Source organism: Phyllostomus hastatus, unplaced genomic scaffold (assembly GCF_019186645.2).
Source record: "Phyllostomus hastatus isolate PE091 unplaced genomic scaffold, TTU_PhHast_1.1 phas_contig_58, whole genome shotgun sequence".
Lineage (NCBI taxonomy): Eukaryota > Metazoa > Chordata > Mammalia > Chiroptera > Phyllostomidae > Phyllostomus > Phyllostomus hastatus.
The window spans coordinates 8,047,501-8,067,799 of record NW_025333916.1 but is presented as its reverse complement, the minus strand read 5'-3'; the positions used below and the strand labels follow the sequence as shown (position 1 = coordinate 8,067,799).

The window sequence follows — 20,299 nt, the reverse complement described above, 5'->3', positions numbered from 1 at the left end:
AATTATATACACATGGTTTTAGTAGAGCTCTGTGAATCCAGAGATACCCATGTTTACTTAATGTTCTACAAGCAGAATTCAAAACCCTTTAGGCTTACCAGGACTGTTTCCATAATCCTTAACTGGGAAAAGTAAACCTTAAGAATTTTTAAATGCCCTGCCTAAATCAAGCTTTTGGGACAAATTTTGCCATTAGATTTCTTCTTTTAAAGAAAGACTTAAAAAAACACTACATATTTAGTTTTTGTGTGAATGTCATAGAATTAAATAAGTGATATTATTTCTGCAAGAGTGCATACAAATGTCCTTGCATTATGGTCCTTGATTTTCAAATTTGAAGAATGAATATTGTGCAAAAAGAATACACAAAATAAAATTACATCATAGGCAATGAATGAAGAAATATTAATGATTTAATGCAAGGCTAATAACTTTAAATTACTACATTTTATGTATGAAGATAAATATAGCCAGATTTTATTAATTTTAGTAACTTAAAATTAGTTTCATTGACACTCTTGAATAGTAGATAAGATTCTGTGAATTTTAATTTTTTATTGGTCTCCCTAATGTGTCAAGAATATCATCCTGATGCTTGAAACATGCAGTTGTGTCTCTGATCTGTGATTTATCCTTTCTTTTCGCAGTTTTAGCTATTTTTACATTTTTCTTTGTATTGCTTGAGGAATAGTTCTGACAAGTAAGATTACTCTGTTTTCTATCCACTCCAGTGTTTTGGGGTTTACAGTGTCATTTTTTAACAGAGCTTTAGCTCACTGACAGCCCAAGACAAACCTAAGTTTTGAAATGCAGTTTCACAGATCTGTTAAATTTTTGTTGACTGAATCATTTTATTTTATAACCAAAATCTTGTGGAAAGTAAACCAGCAAAAACAGTAATGATGATCGACGTCTCTTCCATAAATTTTCTCTTCCCCTCACCTCTTTAGCTCCATGAAAGACTCAAGGAATGGCTGCATTGGGGCTGAGCAATGGAGGTGTGGGTGGGTTGGCATCTGCTCCAAAAGGAAAAGTATAACAAATGACTGACTTCTTAAAAAAAATAAAATAGAGAGTTTTGTGGACCATAATCATTTCCTTTAAGGAGCCTAGGAAGTTTGTTTTCCCAGTGTTGACTAACTATGAGTGGGGAAAAGAGTTGTCCAATGAATTTTGAGAACTTGAAGTGGCAGTTAACTCCTAAAAAGGAAGGTAAATAGGTTTATCTGAAGTTTGATATCAATGAATGTTGATATTTGCAGTGTAACTTTAAGGAGTTATCATTTTAAATGGGAAGACATTTTGATCAACAGAATGAAAGTTAAAAGAGCCTTATGATTCAAAAAGGATGAAAACAAAAACCAAACAAACATGGCCTTAGAATACATAAATGGGATTCCGCTGTTACAATGCCCATACCCTCATTTAAGAACGTCTCTTGTCATAAAAAAACATCTTATGATGGATTCACACTTTTCTACACTGTTTACAATGCCTGGAGTCATTTATTGAGCCTTTATTGTTAGGCAGTACATTAAGCACTGTTTTAATCCTCTTAAGAAGCTCAGGAGGGTGAGAACTATCTTTATCTTTATTTTACAGATGTGAAAAGTGAGGCATAAAGAGGTTAAGAAATTTGCTTGAGACAGCAGGAAGGAAGCAGGAGTTCCTAGGTATTTTGAATTCTTATCTCTGAGAAGTCTTGCCTAATTGTGAAATAATTGTTGAAGGTTTCAACAATAAGAAACTAGGGCATCTTTAATGATCAAAACTCACACTAAACCAAACCAAGAGTGCTAAGGTATTGGTAGTCTCTTGTTCCAATGGAAAACGGAAAAGGTCTGTTTCTATTTGGATCTTTACATTGACTCTATCTACTGGTTCCCTCTTAACCATTTACACGGTATTAACACAATAAAGTTAAGGTTTAAGAAGACATTGTGATATTTTCAATATAATTTTTAGTCTATATACTTTTGGTTTAAACACACTTTCCTTTTTTCACCATTCAAAACCTTTGTTATCTGAAAAGCACACTTCCTTACATTTATTTATAATTGAGTTTTCCCCAGTGTTTTTAAATAGACCAAGCTCTCATCTTTAAATCTCTTAGTGATATTCAATTAGAAATTTAGGCAGTGATTCAGTTTTTGCCTATATGTAATATTACACTTAAAGAGATGGAGAAAAAAACTTGAAATAGCAGTTCCTTAGCTCTGCTTTAAATCTGGATTAACAGTAGTGTCTTGAAAACACTGGTTAAGTTAACAATATGAAAATGTCGTATGCAGCTGTAGTTAGTGAGTTTGCTTTCTTATGTGCATAATATGAGCTTGTAATGGAAGTAATGTCATATAGTATTTAACTCTGACATTTAGTGTTTGCCCTAGTAGATGGTCTTCCTTTTACTTAAGTGCCATTACTTTTATGTAGTCCATTTTCATTGCATTTAGTCCCATTTTAGTAATAATGCTTGCATGATTTACCAGGCAAATGCAATCTTTGCCCTGAATGGCACAGTGCAAGAAAAAAATGGAAGCTGTTAAGAGGCAGAATGGCAAAAAAGTATTATTGACCTATGCTGGCAGCCATGTGTTTCAATTATTTTCAAGAATCCATTTGTCAAATAAGTGAAGCGATGGGGGACGTCAAGTTCAAGCTGGGGTTAGTGCCTTTCTACATCTGATATGATGTATCTTCTGTAGCCATTTAATTGAATTACCCAATTTATTTTTCAAGCAACAATGCTCTACCAAGAGCCATGACATTAAACAATTAAATATGAGTTTAAAAGTCTGCATTTTGTGTAGTTCATCATTCCTCTGCAGCAGAAAGTGAGCCCATAGGTCTGAGGGTTCCTGACTTTGGTTTTAGTAGAAGCTTAGATTCTGGAGAACTCCTTACCTATCCCATGTGGAAACATTTAAGAAATAATACTTTATAATTCTATTTCTTTAGAAGAATGTAATGCAAACATTTAGAATTTAATTGAGATTACTCTAACTCTTTGAAAAACAGAATTGTATGAGGAAAAGCAAATTGGGCTGTGGTCACTTTACCTAATTAATGTTCAAGGAATTTGGTTAGGAATGCTTTTCTATGTGAAGTGGCTCCCTTTTGTGAAAATAGAAGAGAAATCCTAATAAAAAACACACATGAGATTTTCAAAAACTTATGAAGAAAATGCAGTTAAGGAATATTTATGTTTTCAAATCACCAAAATATATTGGGCTATTTTCACTTACAAAGTTATGGAAACTTTTAGTGAAAAACAAGTGACCGTAACTCTTCTATTTTGGGAAAGGGATGAAAGGAGAGAGATATGGGCTGGGTTCAAAGGAAATGCATACCTACTTTAGATGGGATAACTATTGTGGAAAAACTCTTCATTTTTATTTATGTAATACTGGAGTATTCTATGACAAGTGTTAAAAGCATTTCATTTCAGCTTTTCTTTTGTTGCTAACTTAGACATATAGATGTTTTTTTGATCTGAGGAGCATACTGAAATGCAGAGAACAGAAGTGACTTACACATTTTTTTTCAATTAACATTCAACAATTAAATTTTAATATGGTCAGGGAATTGTTCAGATCCTTTTGTATAGGGATACTGCACCTTTAATTATCTGCCCTCTGGTGCCAAGCCTTTTCTTTGAGTGCTTCCATAAAAGCTTATTGCAGCTAGTTATTGAGCAAATTAGTACTTGAGTTTTGGTGAAAAATGTCTTTATTAGTCCTAAAACCAGAGTCACTGTGCATTCCCAGAAGGCGTGATTTTGTTTGATGAATAAATCTAGTAATTATCCTGCTGTTAGGGCTGTACCGCAAATGTCATAAGCAGATAAACAGAGGGAGTAAGCCTTCCGTAAATTCTCTAATTATCTATGTTGGACTACTTATCGCCTGCAGATGATTTATGAGCATATTGATCTATCCTTAAGTATGTTCATTTGAGTTCACAGATGCAAATAATTAAGGCACTAGTCATTTACAAAGGAGGCTTCAGGTCAGGGTCATTTCATTATAAAATTTCAGCCTGGCTTGTACTATAAAATAAGATATAGATATAATCTACTTGACCAGAATATTTCCTAAGAGACATTTAATTTTCTTTCCTTTTTTTCCCTCTTTTTTAGGTTTTACTATTTCACCCATTATTTTTAGGACTTTTCCAACTTTCCTATTTCACCTCTTTTATTTCATTTTAAGAAATAATTGTTCCATTTTTAATATATCTAAATTGATTAGTGAAACAATCACTCAGAAATACCAGATTCTTTAAAACATTCAAAATGTTTTAAAATTTCTAAAACATTCTTCAAAAACAGGGACCTTTTTTTTCTTCTTTGACTCCCTTGAGGTAACTGATTTTTTAAACTGCAGACAATCCTATAAAGAATGTTTTATTCTTATACTTATTTTTTAACTGACTAAAAAATCAAATGCATAAATTATTGTATTTAATAATTAAAGCTAGCATACTTGTACATGATAGGGAAAAGAGGTTACTCTGAAAAACTGAATGCATACATTTAATAAAAGTATTTACAACTAGTTCTGAAACACATTCAATTACAAACAGTTTAAGAAGATGAATGATCCTAAGATGTTTATATTGGTACTTCTTGAGTTATGATGTTTGGAAAAAAATACACCAATTAAAGGAGATTATATATAGACATTTATATATATATGTGTGTGTGTGTGTGTGTGTGTGTGTGTGTATGTAAATTAAGCAAAACAAATTCTTTTAATATCACCAGAAGTCAAGAGCTAAGTAGAATCACATGGATGTAATCATCTACTTGCTTATTTGATTTATGTATGAGGAAGAATCTGTTTCTGACCAAACTCTTATTAAGGTGAGGTTCAGCTATATAATTTTTGAAGAAGGCTACTGACAGTGTTCTCAAGAAATTTATTTCAGTTTCAGGTCAATGTATTTCTCATCTGATAAGAACATATTGGAAATTTATGAATACTTAAAAAAATCAAGGACATTCCAGGAGTTTCAAAGTAAGAGGGATGGTGGCTCAAACCTCCACAATCAATCCAGACCACACAGAGCCCTTTATAACAGTGATTTGCCTCTTGATATTGGAGGCAAATTCTTAGCAGAATTGCTCTCAAATGCAAATAAGGATCATTATCAGAATTTGGTAAATAAAGAGATCGTTCTATTTAATATATCAAGGTGGTATTTTATGAATCTACCATAATAACATGATTTCTTCTCTTATGTTCACTTGCATGTTTTTTCCTTCTTCCAAAACACATTCACAGATATATCCGTATCCTCGACCCTATGTCACAGATCACATTTACTTTTGTGGGATTTAATGCCTCCGACTTGATATTCTTTCTCTTCCATCATGAACTAAAACAGCTATCATTAAAGCATATTAAAAAAGAAAAAGCCAGTCAGTTTTTATTTTAGCTTTTCTATAAAGATGTTTGAATGCCAATCCACCTAGAAATTAGCTTTCTGATGAATACAGAACTGCAGATCTGTATCTTACCATACAAGTAGTTTATCAATAGTATGTCCTAAAAATTAAGTCTGAGAATTAGAGCTTGCAAAAATAACCACTTTTTTAACATTCATATACAAAATGACATTTTTACAAGTATTACATCTTTGAAACTTTCTTCTTGTCAAATAGTGCTTGCAGATTTCTTTAAGTAAGGTGAATATTCTCATAATAATTGTTTGATATTATCAGGAAAACCATATATACTTTGTGTAAATAGAATACAGACTTATCAATTAAATAAATATAAGCTAGTATTTTAAGAAGTAATGTTCTTCAAATATTATTTCAGCCCATATGAAATTATTCATCTAGGAAAATTAAAATAGTTTACACTTGTGTGAAGTTAAGTGATTTATCCAAGATCATGCAGCTAGAACTAAGTTAGCTTGTAAGTTTTCTTACCATGCCCTTTTCCCTGAGAGCATTGTGCTCAGTTTGCTCCTACTCTTTAGTTTTCTATAAATATGCTTGGTACTCAGACTCATCATTCTCTTACCATTGATTAAATAACTCTAGAATTATGTTACATATTAAGAATTCCCACTTTCAGAGAATCTTTTTGCTTCTAATTGCTCTACAAATCTAGTAAGAAAAGACTTTTTCTCAATTTCAGAAGCTTAACTTTTTATTTTACATTTCAAAATATGAGCACTAAGGTCAATAATAAGGGATCTATAAAAATGTGTGGAGCAAATTTGTTGAATAAATTAAATATATACTAAAATAATTGTTTTAATATGTGCTTATTTTTCCATGGCTACTGTCTTCTATATTATCCTATTTCATCTCTCATTCCTATATTCAGGGGTGTCAAACTCATTTTCACATGGGGCCACATTAGCCTTGAGGTTGCCTTCAACAGACCGAAATAACTTTAGAACTGTATAAATGTAACTACTCCTTAACTGTTAAGGAGTTGAAATTACATTCAGCTCTTTGAAGGCAAACACAAGACTGATGTGGCCCCTGGTGCAAATGAGTTTGACACCCCTGCTATGTATGTTGCTATATGTAGAACATATACGGCACCAAGGATGTTAGGATGTGGCTCATATCTTCTAGAAGAAAGAAATAAAACTAGTATTTATCAAGTGTTTTCTTCTGACTGAAAGTGTATTTTGTGTTTTGTTATATATTTATATGCAAAATATGTACTTTAGATATATAGCCTATTTATGTTATATAACATATACAGATATGTATATGTACATTTATGTGTGTGTCTGGGTCTAAATTACTACACAGCTATTGATTTCAAATATGTGTTTTTTCACTGGAATTATTAATTTCTGAACAAGCATTTTTATTTTTGAAAAGTTAAAAAAACTAAACAAGCAGTGAACAATTACAGTGTGCCTAAAATTGTACTGAAACTGTGATGTCTCAGATAAAAGCTCAGGCATCCTGGTTGCCTAAAGTTATATCCTGAGAATCTTTACTTGGAAGATTGGCTGTGCAGGACCTTTACTCTACTGTTTGGATGGCAGCCACCAAGCTGCTCATCGCTGGAAGACAGAGAAGTATCCTGCAGATGCCTAGGAGCTCTAAGGCAATTCTTTTCATAGTTCTGAATTTGACTTGGTGGTATTGGGGTATGAACGTTTTCATCTCTGGAAAAATCCTTTGCAGAGATAATTTAATTTTCACTTTTCTCTTTTAAGAAGTTCCCCCAAATTCCTATTTTTTTAAGTTTTCTTGGGGATACTGTTAAAATAAATAAAATGAAAAGGAGGAAATAATATAAAAATAATAAAGTGTCACCGAAATGGTTTGCATTATAAAGTAGGTTGTAAATGATTATTTTAACCACCCCCAACACAGATATTGGAATGCCCTTTCATTTAATGTTGGTGTCTGAAATTGGAAATGTATAGAGAAAAAGGTAAATGGCAGTCTTTCTATGTGAACATTCAGTCACTGTCTACAGTTATTTATGTAAGTAATACATATACTTTCAAATTGATCTCACTGAAGAAAAAAATGTGATGTTAGAATTTAAGTAGCAGCATACCACATGACTATTGTTCATACATAATATGGAATCAGATCCTGTTGGATCTGTGATAGGACTATTAACTGACATACAAGGGTAAAAGCACAAAGGCAGAGATCTAATTCCCTTGCTCCCTGCCCAAGTGAACATTTTTCAAAAAAGCTAACTAGTTAGAATCATTGATTTTTCTTCTTTGCTATTCTATGATTCCAGCAAGGTTTGAGCTTATTCCTATTTGCATGACTTCACTAAATCTGAGTTTATCACAGAGGAAATATGCCTGGTAAGGAAGGAAAGGAAAGTTCAGGAATGCTATAAAATAATTTGCAGTTTTTATAGCAATCTTGTTTGTCTGACAAAATTGTCACAGTACTTTCATGTTAGACATACCTAACATTTCTCTAATTCTGTTGTCTACTTCCCTACCATTGAAGACTTTCTTTTGCATCTTCTTTTCAATTAGAACTTTATATAATCTCATTGTCGAGTTATACATGTGTGTATGTTATTTGTTTTAGGATCATTGTCTCTAAATTTGTATTTGATAATCTACAAAAACAAAAGCAAAACCCAGTGCAGCTCATCATAACATCATGACACTGGGAACTGTGCTTCCACTTATTGAAAAATTATGTAATGTGACTGTCTTTTCATACTAACATTCTGACTGGTTCACAAAACTTAATCTTATAACTATTGCTATACATTCTTCATATTTTTTCCCATTTGTTTTATTTGCTTTTCCTTTCCCTCCAAGAGTATCAAACTTGAGAGGAATCAAAATTAGGAGAAAGTTAAGAAATAACAATAGTTTTCATTCTATTGAGACTTTTAGAGATTTTTATTTACTGAACCATAGATATATTTTTAAATTTTCCAGTGTTTGTTATTTTGAGGATTTATTCTAAAACCAATTATTTAGCATTGGGTAGAAGTTCATCAGTAAGAAACATATGAATTGGTCAGTATGAGATGTGTTTTGGATTTTGCTATGAGTTGAGTCATTTCAGCTTAGCTACTTTGGATTCTGTCATTAGAAGCAGTCTTGCCTGTGGTAAGAGGGTAAGTGTATACTAAATAGGAAATGGCCTGGTTAAAACACAGGGATGTCAAACTAGACCTGAATATACTAGCTGAAAAAGATGTTCCTTTGCAGTGTACCACTTTGCCTTACTTGATTCTGTACTCCTAAATGTTTATACTTTTAAAATTTATTTCTTTTGATCATGAATTGTTCACTTTTGAAAATACAGAAAAAAGTTGAATAAAAATCACCTATCTACAGACCAAAAAATAGTCAAAAATCTTAGTGTGTGACCTTCTTTTTAATATTTTATTTTATATATTTTTCACAGTGTCTTTCAGTACACATAAAATGTCAGAGTTGTGAAAATAACTAAATAGACTGACTTTTAAATGGAAGCATAGTATTCATTATACAGTGATTTTAACTTTTATCTATCGTCACACATCTGACTTGTTCTCAAATTTTTTATTATCAACTTATTACACACATTGCCTGCTGCACATGTATTCCCAAGTTTTTAGACTATGTTTATTTTTATTTTATATAAAGATGTTACTAGTATTTGCAGCCTAATACAAAAATTCCCTCATAATTTATTTTAAAGATTTAAATAAAGGTATAATTGCATTTAGATCCAACTCTCTATACCAGCAGAGTAGAAATTTTTCTGTATGTTATTTGGAAAATATAGGGACTACCTGTATTATTTCCATCATCCCATACTGACTACAACTTCATCAACAAAGAAACACTTTTTTAAATTAAAACTTCCTGCTGGTATCTAATTAAATTATAATCAATCAGTAATCTGTTAGTAAAATTAATTTATTCATTTTTTCCCTGACAGCTAGAAATCAGAGTACTGAGGAAATATAACACTTATTAAAGAAAAGGGAGTCTTTACTTTCTAAGTGTGTACATAAAGACCACTTCACTTTATTGGACTTCAGTCAGGAGGAGGATAACATGCAGAGTCTATATTCTTAATAAAAAGGAAAAATCCTGAAATAAGTCTAGAAATGAGAATTCATGATATGTAAAATAAACACACAAACAACAATGGAAGAAACTTTACCTATTTTTATTTTATTGAATTTTTTTTTACTTGCCTGAGATAACTATTCAACAAGTTGCAAAGTGTATATTCTTGTTCATTTTCATGGTATTCATTATCTAATATGGATCAAGAAAAATAAATGCAGATATCACAAAACTCCACAGATCTACACAGGAATACAGACTAATACACATCTTAACATGTGCTTAATCATTGGTGTAAGAACAGACTTTTTCTTACATAGGTATCTTTCTTTCTTTCTGTCTCAGAAAGGTGTTCCACACTGGTTTCCCCATGTTCCTCTGACTTCAGAATTTTTAAAAATATGTTTAAACTTTCCTGTGTCTTTAGGCCTTTATCTAAGTCTCCAAACAGATCCTTTAACACACTTTATAAACCGTAATTTCTTGGCCTTACAATCTTATCAAAAGACCACTACTCAAAATCATCATTCGCCATCAATGAAAATTGATTGGGAAGTTTTATATATATTTGATCTTCCTTCCCAGAATGAAATGACATTTCAGCACTCTACTAGCAGGCTTATGCATTTCCTTCTGAAAATGCTCTCGTAAAATAGTGCATATCTTCAAATTGGCAGTCATTGACAGATCTTATCTTCCCTAACTTCTCTGCATCTGTGGCCTCCTCCCATTACTTCTTGGCTTTCTCACTCTCTTTGGCTTGTGGTAATTGGCTTCTCTTTCCATTCCTCTGACCAACCTTTCTCAGTCTATTTTTTGTGGTTCCTTCCCTCACATCCATCATTTAAATACTGATAATTTCTGGAGTTCATCTGTGCTTCTCTCCTTGTTGTGCATGATCCCCCTGCAGGATTTCATCTGCTATCAGTATATTGTCTGCCTTCTATTTGCTAGTGTTGCCAGATTCTATTTTTCTTGTATCATCTACTCTCCTGGAAACATTACCTGTATTTCCATCAGAACAGTTGCCCACCCTGCATTTGAAAATAAAATTTATGTTACCTAACAAAATTTAATCCTCACCCTGTTTTCTTGGTTTCTAAACTAGAAACATTGGGACCATTCTGAGCTAATCTTTCTCCTTTACTCTCTTTGTTTAACCAGTTGCCAAATCCCATTGCTTCTACTGTAGAAATATCACCAGTAACTGATTTTTCTCATTCATGTAGATGCCCTAAACCTCAATATGCCATTTTTGAGATACCCAGTTTGCCATTTTTGCTAATCTGCGCTATTTCAATAGATTTCTCACTTCTTGACAGCAAAATCGTCTTTTCTATTCTCTTTTGTATTGCAACTAGAGCATTTTTCCAAAGAAACAATATAATCATTTTACTACACTGATTAAAAATCTCTTCTGGGCTCCTATTGCCTAAACAGAAACTCCTAATCCAGGACACTGAATGGCTTTTGGGTGCCCATACAACCCCATGAGAATAAATGACAAATTGTGGATGTATACAAGGTCTGTACAGAAAACTCCAACCATTGTTGATGTAATGGGAACCATTTGTATGACATAGATGTAACCTCACCCAAGGAGAGAGGACTGGAATGGACATGCATGAACAATGATGACTTCATTGTACGAGTCAGTGGGGGCAGTAGATGCCTTTGAGTGAGCATGTGTACTGTGTGGCTGTCACATTCAAAATGACAGAGAATAGAGGAACAAATCTGCATCATATTTTGCATTAAGCTTGAACATTCCTCCATAGAAACTATTCAGATGATTCATAAGACCACAACTATGGACAACTGGTGATTGGCAGCTTCATTACCACAGTGCACCCACTCATGCATCATGTCTTCTGCAGAGTTTTTTGGTGAAACATCAAATCACCCAGGTGACTCAGCTCCACTACAGGCCAGGTTTGGCACCCTGTGACTTCTGCCTTTTCTCAAAACTAAAATCACCTTTGATGGGGAAGAGATTTTAGACCATCAGTGAGATTCAGGAAAATATAATGGTTCAGCTGATGGAGATTGGGAGAACTGTGTGAGGTCCCAAGGTGCCTACTTTGAAGGGAGCTGAGGTGTCATTATCCTATGTACAATGTTTCTTGTATGTTGTAGCTTCTTCAATAAGTGTCTCTGTTTCTCATATTACATGACTGGATAACTTCTGGAAACACTGTATGTATGATTGTGTGTTTGTGTATGTTTATATATGTATGTGTGTTTATGTGTATGTGTGTGTGTATATGTGTATATATACACATCCACAAATGTACACACACACATATGCATTTCTGGAAGAGGGTCATCAGATACCAAGTAAATAAATTAAAGTACCACCAACCAACAATGTAAAACAAGCTTTTATGACCCATACACACAATTGTAAATTGGCCATAATTTACTCCTCAGCTAGTCTTCCTCATTCCCATTAAATGAATCATCTTCCCAGGCAAAGCAAGTTTTCACTATTTTCCAAATAATCTTGATTTTTCAAATGCTTTTGTGCCTTATTTATTGTCTTACAAAACTCAGAATAACAGTCCCTGTTTTCAGAAATAGTCACCATATTTCTATAAATTGTTAGGATTAGTAAGACCATTCTCAGAATAATATCTAGGAATATTTGTTACTAGATTCTCCCTGTTTTTACAGTATTTTTTACAGTATTTTTTGTCTAGTTTTCAAAAGTTGTGCTTTGCTAAGTTCATGTATGATGCCATTTATTCCTCCATGACTCTATGATGTTTCCTATTGACCTTTTTTTTTTCCCCTGAGGAATGACTATCTTGATTCTTAAAAGTTTTTTTATTCCTTTGCTTGGTAGATTGCCTGAGTAAACATTGCTCAGTATGTTAGTTGTTGCATATTGATTCTTAAATATTTTTTTAGTCCTTTGCTTCTTAAATATTAATTCTTAAATATTTTTAAAATCTGGATTCTTCAATATCTTGATTCTTAAATATTTTTTCATTCTTTGCTTAGTAGATCATCTGATCAATAAAGGTTGCTCCATATGCTAGTTGAATAAACTAATAAATATAAAAAAATTTAAAGGTTATTTCTTAACCAAGACCATATTTCTGACATTGATTCTGGCAAGAGGGTAATAAAGCAAAGCATAGGAAATTTTAGCAGGAAAGGATGCTTTAAAGAAGGAAATTTCTGAGTTTAAAAATATGAGGCCCAGCTTGATTCAGAGTGTATTACTTCTGACAGAAAAAAATGATAATCATCAGTGAACTATTGGAAGATAACTTTTTACTGGTTGGATTCTGTTTTTCTCAACTTTTGTTCCACAAATATATTTTAGTAAAGGTATTATATACTAAATATAAAGAAAATATTTTTTTGTCATCTTATTCATAAGTGGTTTGAAAGCCAATAATACAAAGAATAAGAAGTGTATAGACTGTGGTAAAGCTATGGAAATATTGAGAATAACACTGTGCCTAGACATTTACAGGAAAAAAAATAATTTAATTCTGCTGGTGGTTGAACGTGAGAAGTGATAAAAAAGACAAACTAAAAATATCAATGTGGAAGTCAGCCATGCTACCTGTGGTAGTAAGAATGATGGAGAGTGTGTTTTCTGTGTGGTTGGAGGAGGGGGTATAGGGACCAACATAATGAAATCTGTGATTTCACCTTGTGAAAAATTCAACATAATATATTGGATAATATTAGATAAAGTTTAAAAATTTAGAATAACTTTCTTTTAAAAGCAGTATAAAATAAATTACAAAGTTGATGTTTGTACATCAATAAATCCAGGACTAAATAATAAAAAAGGATAATGTATAGTTATTCCACATGCATCATTTATTAAGCCTTTATTATGTATTAGGAATGGTACTAAGCATTTTCTTCTTCATTGCATAACAACCCAATGTGCTAGGTACTGTTATTATCCCAATATTGCATAAAAAAGGAATCTGAGGCTTCATAGGCTAAGGAACTTAGCCTATTGACCCAAATCACATAGCTAGAAAGAGGCAGAGCAGGGACTTGAATATGGAAACCTTTATCCCAAAATCCATGTTTTCAATTAGTAGCATTATATGCTTCCCTCTTGGGCTATTGAATTAACATTTTGACTGTTTTTTCTTTTTATTATTTTAATATTTTAATAATGCATTTTATGTTGACATAGCTTTATTAAAGATTATATCCAATCCTTCAGAAAGACAGTACAAAACTATTTCTGTTATCTAAAAGTTTTACTCTTACTAAGTTATGTTTTTATTTGAGTAATTTAATCTTATAATAAGATAAGATTATAATCTTATCTTCTAATAAGAACTGTATATTCTATCTTAACTAATATTGGACTTTTTAAAAGCCACTTTAATGGGTATTCTCAAAACTGTCTCTCTTCAGCTCAATATTTATAATTTTATAAATATTAGCTTTTTTAACATTTTGATTTGTGCAAGTAATCTGTATATTTGAGTTCATTTTTATCCCAAATTTTCTTTAGGACTAATTCTGTCATGTGTGTGTATGTGTGTAGAGTGAGTGTGTGTGTTTGGAGTTAATAAGCTTAGATACTGGGGGGAAAACAGTGAAAAGATTATACCACAGATAATTAATAAAAATCAATTAGTTTGTTAATGAGTACTCTGTCAGTACCCAAGGTGGCAGAAAGCAGCTGGGGGAAACAAATCAGGATCCCTGAATAGAACATTTAGAATGCTTGAGTCCTGCTGAGAATTCAAGAGGAAATAACTATAAGAAGCACTACTTGGGTTAAAACTGGCTAAATTTCCTCTTGAGATTGCAGTTCCTCTAGCTAATAAATCTAGTAAAAATGTGATTCACCTTTAGTGTATGCCATAAAGCATTTTCTGAGGCTTTAAGTACATTGCTCACTGCCCTGTATTAAAAACAAACCCACAGTTGTAAATGTCAATGACTAAGAATATTAGAGTCCTTGCATCTTTCTTATGTTTGTAGAAAAGCTGGAAGTGCCCATTACCTCTTCTATGACTCTTTACATTGTATTTATATAAATGGCAAAAGTCAAACATGAGCTGACAGGGAAATATAAAATCTGTCTTCCAATGGTCCTTGGACAAAAAACCCAGAAAATTCCTGTGATAGCAATTGACCTTCATAGAAAGTTTTTAAGAACAACCTAGTCTGCACATTGTTAATTATATTTCTGTTAAGATTATTCTCTCCAGCATAAATTATTATGAATCATTTATGAAAATAACACAGAAGTGATGATTTACATGAAAACAAATTAATTTCATTTGATATATCTTCTCTAAGGATTAAGAAAGAAAAATAAATGTATTGTAGTGGACTCATAGCTTTCATGTAAATTTGTATAGTTTTATTTTAAATAAACACAAGTTTCCAGCAATTGGTATGAGCCTAAATATGACTGCTAATGGATCTCCTTTTTGGATTAAAGATAAAATAAAACAGATGTTTTAAATATTGGTTACTCTTTATAATGAGAGTTAAAAAATTTTGTTTCAAATTCTCTGAAGTGGATTTATAGTATAAAATGAAATGTGTGAAATTTCAATAGAGAACTTTTACCTAATAATTCCCTCTGATTATGAGTTAGAGTCCTAGGGGTAAAAGATCATTGATTCAACTTATTCAACTAGTCAGCTTTTGTAGATAACATGTTCCCCTAATTGCCTACACAATTTCTGGGCAGTGAAATGAAGAGAGATACCTCACACATCAGTAGGAGAGAAAATCAACTGAATATAGACAAAGAAATGACTTTAAGTAGCTTTCGACTATTTTTAATCAATAAATAAGTTAATGCTAAATAAGTTAATGCTAGTTAATATTAGAGTTGCAAATATATGTTACTACAGTTTCCTTTATAATATGCACAACTACGTGCTCAAAACCCACAATTGTGCAATGAGCAAAAAAAGAGGTGTCTGCACTCATTTAAGTAAATCAAATTATGATTTCCTCTATAACACTCTCTTAATATTAAGGTATTTCTTCTTTTTCCTTTAGTACATTTTTAATTTCCTAGGAGGCAACAGTAATAGTCTCACTTCTATGACCTTACATTTCTTTTAATGCTTGGGATTTTTCAAATGTTCTAGCTTCTGGCTACATATAAAATACAATTAAGCTTTATTTTAAAATATGTTAAAATGAACAAATCTCATATTCATTTTAGGAACAAAGAGATATTCTCAGACAAATGAGAAATATTTCTGTGAACAGGTGAATTTTTAGAGAACATATGTTGTTAGATTTACCATTTTCCATTAACCTTTGCTATTCCATCAAGAAATTGGATAACATTTCTCACACTCACTAACTAGTTGTTTGATTTTTCTCATCAAGTGAACAGAAGCCATACTGGAGACTTTTTCTTAGTTCCTAGAAGACATGTGAATTCAGAATGGCCTGAACTGTGGGGTTCACCTAACCTCATTCACAGATGAGTGGCAGAGTCACCTCACACTTACCACAGCATTAAATGTTCATATAGAAACTTAAAATGTTAGCTACTGGAATTCATTTCACTTTTGTCTTTAGTCATTACAGATGTTTGCATGGGAAGTATCTGATTTTACACTTCCTCTTTAAAGATCAAACAATAGGGCCTTAAATTATTAGTATTGCCAGACTTGCAATTGAACCACTGGGCTTTGACATTAGAATGTTGAGGTTGAAATGCCTGCTGTATCCCTGAATACTTGGACAAACTAATCTCTTTGTCTTGGCAAGTTTATCTGAAAATAAAGGTAATAATGGCTGTCTTATAGGGCTGTTGTCAAGATTAACACAAGTTTTTTTTTTTTTGAGAATTTATAATAAAGCATAGTACATAGTAAGTGCTACATAAGTGTTTTCAAAAGAAATCATTTAATCATGCTAATGCAATCACAACATATAAACCCTTCCATGGAGAGACTGCCAACCAGTGGAGCTGCTGGAGGTAAACATTTATCTCTTCATTCCATATTAGCAGTTGTAATGTTAATTCAACAAGTTGTGGAACCCTTAGCATTTGCCAGAATTACTGTTTGCCACTGAAGATGATTTATTAAAAAATGACAGTCTCTACCTTCACAGTCACTTTCTGGTTGAAGAGATTGAAACATACATGTAAGTAAATAATTAAAATACAGTGTGATAGATGCTATGGAATAGTGTTGGAAAAGCTATAAATTTCCACTTGAAGGAAGGCCTCAAAAAGAGTTTTTAGTGGTGCTTGAAGTATCAGAAATATTTCCAGTGAAGAAAGAGGAAAAGATACCTTTATTAGAGCAAACAGGATGGGTGAGCCAAATCTTTTTCATCTCTGCTGTCGGACTTCCTAATTCAGGCACCGGGTTAGAGGAGCAGCCCAGTGTGGGATATCCCCACTTTCACACAAAAAAGGAAGAGCAAGAGGGTGAGCCAAATCATGCACTCACATTTCTGCTTTGGTTCAGATGTGGCGTGTGTCACATCTCCACATTCTCTTAACCAAAGGAAGTCACAAGGCTGAGCTCCAAATCAATGAGGTAGTGATCAATATACTACATATTTCTCTCTCAAGAATATTAGTGGACATATGAAAATGAGTAGGGGTTATAATCTCCTTCTGGAAAGAAAGAGAATGAATAATTATGAACTATAATATAAACTATTACAGGCATTTACAGAATTGTAGTAAATTTGGTGTGTTGGAGTGTAGATTATAAACTGTGTAGTAAATAGAAAGATATAAAACAAGATGCCACACTGTGAAACATCCCATGTATTTTGCTAAAACACTTTAACTTATGCATTTTTGAAACTACAACCCTGTCTAAAGCATGGGGGAAGGCCTGGACAGGGAGAAAATGGAGGAATAGATTAGTTAAGGGCTAAGATGTAATGGTAGTGGCAAGGAATGTACAAAATAAATTCAGAATGACTAAAAAGAATAGAATTGATAGAATCAGAACAGTGTGGAAGGTAGAGTATGAATTTGAAAAGAAAAAATTAAAATTATGAAGGTTCCAGCTAGGGTGGCTAAGTAATGGTATTGAATGAGCTGGGGCATATAAAAACTCAGTTATTAGCAGAGAAGAGGAGTGGATTATTCTGTCAAGATCACGGTGTAGAAAAGATGAAGGGAGGATTCAGAGAATAAGCCCTCTGAGCTGACCTCACAGAAAAGTGAGTGACTTAATTGGAGTATACCTGGCAGAAGGGAACAATGTGTTGCAATGCATGCAGGCATCAAAAAGCATGCCATGTTCAGAAATTTCAAGATAGTTATGTCCACAAAAATGATAGTTATAATCAAAGAAAAAAATAATGAAATAGTCAAATATTCTTGAGTCATAAGGTTCTGGTCCATTTTCATTCATAATTTTCCATCTTGGAATATAATAGCATATGCCAACTGAGCATGGCATAAATGCAACAAAAAACAAGGAATAAAAAGTTTGTTAAGCTCAATAATGTTAAAGGCCAAGTAAAATCAAGTTAGATGTATGAGCTTTGAAAATGACAAAAAGGGTCAGAAGAAAATATTATATAAATTTAAAACATTTATTTCATTATTTTTATTGTTGCTCAAACACAGTTGTCTCCATTTTCACCCCACCATCCCTCCACCCACTCATCCCCACTTCCTACCCTCAAACCTACCCCCTTTTGCTTCATCCATGTGTCCTTTGTATATGTTCCTTGATGACCCTTCTGCTATTTTGTCCTATTATCCCTCTTCCCCCTTTTCTCTGGTTATTGTCAGTTTGTTCTTTATTTCAATGTCTCTGGTTATATTTTGCTTGCTTTATTTTGTTGATTAGGTTCCACTTATAGGTGAGATCATATGGTTTTTGTCTTTCAAGTGGATCAAAAACTATGGTACATTTACACAATGGAATACTACACAGCAGAAAGAAAGAAGGAGCTGCTTCCTTTTACTACAGCATGGATGGAACTGGAGAGCATTATGCTAAGTGAAATATGCCAGGTGGTAAAGCATTTATTTCTAATTTTTGAACATAAATCTGTTTGGTTATTAACCTTAGTTTTAATTTTTTAAAGAATTGTGCGTTTTATTTTAGAAATATAGAAAGAACCCATGGACAAAGACAAAGAGGGATAGGATTGAGGGTATGAGGTGAGGGTGGGTGGGTGGGGGAAAGTGGTGGTGGGGGAAAATGGACACTACTGTACTTGAACAACAATAAAAAATAAAAATATGCTCACATAGAAATTGGCATCAGTAATTAGTGCTGGGTCTCTATGATAAATCAGCCTTCATGATTAAGTGGATCTTTAATGTTCAATTTAGTTGATATAATCAGAGTCAACATTAATACTGTAAATATCACATTATTGTTATATAATGTGGATATAAAGAACAGAATAAAATTTTATAAATAAAAGACTGTTATAATATATAGATTTTAAAAGGAGGCTGGCTGGCTAGTTTGGTTGGAAATAAGCAGGTATTCAAAGTCCTAATGAGTTTAAAACAATCTCAAGTCAGATTCTCAACGTTTCTAAAAATTCAATTTGAAAAGTTACTCAATTATTAAAATCTGGAGGTCTGACTCAAGTTTGTGATCAACCAATCATAAACACTAAATTATAAATCATGGTATTCATTTACCATTGACAAAATACTATTTATTTACAAATGATGCTCTTTTTTTAAGCCATCATTTAGAATCAAAGGATGTATAAAGATCTTCCCAGCCAAGAAAAAGCTAATGGAATTCATCATCACCAAACTGATATTACATGAATTGTTAAAAGGTCTTCTTTAAGAAGAAGGAAAAAAACAGATAAAAATATGAACAGTGAAGTGACAATAAATAAATATTATCAACAATTGAATCTAAAAAAAAAACAATAAACAAACAAGCAAAACCAAAACTCAAATGAAGTCATAGATAGAGAACATTTTGATGGTTGCCAGATGGGAACAGGTTTTGGGGGATAGTTGAAAGATGTGAATGGATTAAGAAGTACAAATTGGGTGTTACAGAATAGTCATGGGAATGTAAAGTACAACCTAGGGAATGTAATCAGTAATATTGTAATAACTATATATGGTATCAGATGGGTACAAGTTTCATCGGGATGATCACTTAGTAAGTTATAAATGTCTAATCATTGGGGTATACACCTGAAACTAATATAATGTATGTCAATTGTAACTGAAAAAATAAAAATTATTTAAAAAACATGGTAGAAAATTCACATGAGAGAATACTATGTGCTTTGTATTCAAGCAAAAAAAAAAAAGAAGACTTTGAATTGCTAACAAACTAGGTGAATTGAACAAGATACCATTCTGTAGTCTGAACTTTAGACTCTAAAGATAACTTTATCCATATGTACAATATTGACTGAATTCTTCAGACACATTCCAAATATAACAACTCACTTCCATGGGTGGGACCAGAAATCTAACAACTTGTCTTGGATGATCCTTATCATGAGGTACGTTTTAGAAACATTGGCATGATAAATCTGCACATGCTTCTTAATTCTTTTCAAATATGGTCCATGCAGATTTCTGACTTCTGTTACCAGGATATTAAGGTAAAAATTTATGTGGATTATAGCTCTTTCCTAAGAACACTTCTTGGATGCTAAGATTCATTTGAGAAATAAATATATCTTCTAATTTATGGAAACTTGGTCTCTGTAGTACCATGCTTACACACCATGTATTGATGGGTTATTGTTTAGACAATTGGTCTCTTTTATTTTGTGTGGCTAACCTCTTTAACTTCAAAGGTAAATTTTGTAGGAC

General features: G+C 32.5%; 1 pseudogene; it reads left to right on the top strand.

The window, feature by feature from the left end:
- Positions 1–1,142: 1,142 nt before the first annotated feature.
- Positions 1,143–20,299, top strand: part of LOC123824922 — a 23,593-nt pseudogene continuing 4,436 nt past the window's right edge.